Genomic DNA, 4,621 nt, shown 5'->3' with positions numbered 1-4,621 from the left:
CAGCATTACTAATCATTAGGGAAATGCAAATCGAACCATAATGAAATATCATTGAGAATGGCTATTATTTTTTAAAAGAAAAACCAAAAAATATATAACAAGTGTTGTCGATGATGTGGAGAAATTTTAACTCTTGTGCAGTGTTGATGGGGATAGAAAATTATGCTACTCTTGTTGAAAACAGTATGGCAATTTCTCAAAAATTAAAGATAGAATTACTACATGACCTCAAAATTAAACTACTGGGGTGAATACGCAAAGAATCATCAATGTTCACAAAAGCATTATTTACAACATCCAAATAATGGAGCAACCTAAATGTCCCTTGACAGGTGATAAAGAAGATCGGTATGCACATAAAAAGGGACAGTATTTGGTCTTAAAAGAAGTCTGACACATATTACAACATGGATGTACTTTGAAGACTTACTAAGTGAAAAGCTTCTCACGAAAGGACAAATACTGTATAAATACACTAAATATGAAGTACTTAGAATCCAAAATTCACGGAAACAAAAAATGTAATAATGGTGTGATAGCTAGAAGAAAGGAACATGGAGAATTACTATTTAATAAATACAGGGTTTAATTCTGTGGAGATACACAATTTTTGGAGATTAATGGTAGTGGTGGCTATACAATAGCACAAAAGTAGACCTAAATACTTAAGAGGTAAGCTTTATGTTATGTACACATATATTGTATACACACATATGTGTATATATACATATATATATATATATAACCAGAATAAAGAAGGAAGATGAAGAGGAAGAAGAGGAATAGGAAAAGAGGATAAAGGAGAAAGAGATGGCAGTAATTACAACCTAGATAAACAAAATACCAAATGCTATAATCCCTAAAAATCTAAAATCCTATAATTTCCAAAGACAAAAATCTTAACATTATAATCTAAATGCTGAGATCCACAAATACGCAAGTACCATAAAAATAAACAGCATAAAAGTGCAAAAATAAAGGGAAGGCATTAGCTTTTGAAGAGGACAATGATAACTTCACCTTAAGCTGCATCATGTGTCTGCATCAGCTGATATTCCAGCTAATGAAATGCCAAGATTTTTTTTCAAATTTTTATTATCAAACTGATGTACAGAGAGGTTACAGTTAAAACCATATTTGTGGCTGCCTGTGTGCTCGTTCGGTGCGGACCGGGGTCCTCTTTTGTGAAGCGGCATCTGAGGAAGACTCCGGTGCTCGCGATGGCCGACAAAAAGCCCAAGGAAGGAGTCAAGACTGAGAACAACGATCATATTAATTTGAAGGTGGCGGGGCAGGATGGTTCTGTGGTGCAGTTTAAGATTAAGAGGCATACACCACTTAGTAAACTAATGAAAGCCTATTGTGAACGACAGGGTTTATCGATGAGGCAGATCAGATTCTGATTTGATGGGCAGCCAATCAATGAAACAGACACACCTGCACAGTTGGAAATGGAGGATGAAGATACAATTGATGTGTTCCAGCAGCAGACAGGAGGTGTCTACTAAGAAAGGGAACCTGCTACTTTGCTCCAGAACTTTGTTTTTATAGACCAAGAATACATTCTTAATTAGAAAACTGCAATTTGGTTCCACCACATCCTGACTACTACAGTATAGTTTTCTCTATTCTTTCATTTTCCCCTTCCCCATTCCTTTATTGTACATAAAGTAACTGGTGTATGTGCACAAGCATATTGCTTTTCTTTTTTCTTTTTCTTTTCCTTTTTTATTTTTAAAAACCTAAATGGCCAATGGTATATTTTGATTGACATCAAATGGAGATGGGATGGGGAAAAATACTGGTTCTGTGAAAATATCCCCCTTCTCCATTAGTGGCATGCTCATTCAGCTTTTATCTTTATATTTCAGTAAGTTATTTGCTCTCACTGTTTTAACAAAAACAGAAAAAAAAACCAAAAATCCTTGCATACCTTGTTTGATTGGAGAATTTTAATGTTTTGATTTATCATTGTAAAACCAAGGACAATTTTATAACTTTTTTGTATGTAGCTGTTACATGTAGGGCAATCTGTCTTTAAGTAGGGGTAAATTACTCTTAAAAAAAGAATCCTAGATAGTTTTCCCTTCAAGTCAAGCGTCTTGTTGTTTAAATAAACTTCTTGTTTAAAAAAAATAAAATAAAACCATATTTGCCTGAAGAAGTCAGTAAGTTATTGACTGGTTTGAAAATAATTATACACAATAAAAATGCACAATAGAGTATGAAAACACTTTCTCAATGGCAGTGCTGTTCAATCACCTCTATTGTTTCTGCCAAATTTGTAGTCTGTATATGATTGCATGAAAAATAGATTTCTGAGTACTCATAACAACATAGAAGCATGCCACAGAAGATGGGAAATTTTAATACAGTACTTGTGCCAGTGAATATCAAATCAGAAGGAGAATTTCAAAAGAACAGCACCATGTAGAAAATGAATGTGAACATATTCCTCAAGGAGAGCCAGACTCCAAAAGAATTGAAAAAAAAACTATTAATCACAATGCAACACTTCAAAATAGAATGCTTGTGAAAATTATCCAGCTCTTAAGGATCATCTCTGTGTAATTGTCCATAATCCTGAAAATACAGTTCTCCATATTTCAAACTTTCTATTAATTAATTTTTGACAAGGATTCATGATAGACTTTTCTCTTCTTTCAGCTTTTCCCACTATTGTTGCATTCAAATAAACTTACATACAAAACACAAGGTACAGGAAGGTAATCACAGAAACAGCAGGACAAAGGATGAACTAATGCAACTCACTTGACACTACTTTGGAAATAAACTCTACAACTTGAGGGGAGAGGGTAATAGGAAGGGGTAAGCAGGGAAAAATGAGGGATAGGGTAACAGTGTTTTGAAAAATGCACTTGTTATCTTACTTATGGAATTGTAACACTCCATACTCATAATATTTTCAATAAAGATAAAAATATTGATTCATTTTTGACAGTTTCCTGTGCTATGTATTTTATCTTTTCACCATTCCCAATATAAGAGTTATAAATTGTGTCAAGACTGCTATTAAAAGTTTTAAATTTTTGTATGCATTTTTTTTTGCAAATCAGACTTTACAAAAGAACATGACCACAGTATTAACTTTGTATGAAAGCTCTGTGTGCAACGAAAATATTAAAATTTTCCTAGTAGATGTTTTTGTTGTTCGTATGCATTTATGAAAGAGATAATTCCTTCACTTTTGGGGTAACTGCACCTGAGGTGGTATCCTATCATGGTATGTGGTTGATAGTATCAGAAGACCTAGGTAGTCCAACATAACAATCTAGGTGTTCTTGTTGATCTCAGGTATAAAGCTGTATACACACAATTGCCACCAATAGTGCTATGTTTTTTAATATATTTTGCTCTTTGATCTCCTTTTACATACCCTGTGACTATCATTAGTTTCCCTGAGTGTTTTCACTTTCAAAAATATGTGTGCTATGTTGCCTATTTATTGTGAAAGGGGCCTATAAAGTGCTTTGCTTTTTTAAATTTAATTTTATTGTAAAGTGTTTTACTTTTATGTTACTAAAGTAATTTTAGAAGTAAATAAAAGTCTTATAAATAATTTAGAACATTTTTCCAGAATTAGATTTTCAGGATATTGATATTTTAGGATTTTTGGCATTAAAGGTTTTGATCTTTTGAGATTTCAATATTCAGAATTCTCTTTTGAGATTATGGCCAATACTAGAAACCAAGTACCCGGTTTCCAAGAAGATTAATTTACCTCCTGAGAAGCAGAAAAGCCTGAAGAACCTCTCCTTCAGGTTCTGTAACTTGCCAATCACTCAGTGATAACATTAATATAGCAAGTGACCAAATAGGCAAAAAAGAAAGGAAATAACAGAATAAAGAGACCATAGAAGGAAAAGACTTGTTTATCCTTTTCAATATTTTTAATCAATAATATATTTACATAATTTAAAGGTCAAATATAAATAGTAATGTACTAATGGGTTTCCAGTACCACACTTACTATCTTTCATCCTCACTCTCTTACAGAACTATTAGTTCTTATTGGTTTTTCAAATCTTTCTTTAAAAATATTCACATATATATCATGTGCATCTGATATAAAATAATATTTATCAAAATGAACTCCAGGAAATGGAAACAAGAGGATTTTTTTTTCTTTGCTCCTGCTTTTGTTTTCTCTTCCTTCTGTCTTGTTTGTTCATTTATCTGTGTTTCAGAGAGTTAGCGGGTGCAAAGAAATTGAGGGACAAAGGCTGAACAAATGCAGCAATGGCACTCACTGTGTTAAAAATAAACTATAAAACGTGTAAGTGGGGACAGGAGGGAAAAACTAGGAAACAGCGAGGAAAGGGATGATAGTGTCAAAACAAACCTGTAATCTTTATCTGACTTATGTAACTGTAACCCCTCTGTACATCACCTTTATAATAATAAAAATGCATAAAAATATTAGCACATGTTGGTTGTAAAAGTGGATTTTATGTGATATTGCCATACATACATAAATTGACGCCTGGTTAAATTTACCCCATCACACTTTCTCATCTTTCCTCTCGGTTTCTTAAATTTCAGTAGTTTCACTGTTCTATTTTCATATGTACATATAAAGTGTTTTTACTATATTCACCCT

General features: G+C 32.9%; 1 pseudogene; it reads left to right on the top strand.

Annotated features, from left to right (window-relative positions):
• The first annotated feature begins 1,217 nt into the window (after positions 1 to 1,217).
• On the top strand, positions 1,218 to 1,903 carry LOC125343437 (annotated as a pseudogene).
• The last annotated feature ends 2,718 nt before the right edge of the window (positions 1,904 to 4,621 follow it).

Source organism: Perognathus longimembris, chromosome 28, assembly GCF_023159225.1.
Source record: "Perognathus longimembris pacificus isolate PPM17 chromosome 28, ASM2315922v1, whole genome shotgun sequence".
NCBI lineage: Eukaryota > Metazoa > Chordata > Mammalia > Rodentia > Heteromyidae > Perognathus > Perognathus longimembris.
This window is presented reverse-complemented; position numbering and strand designations above follow the sequence as displayed.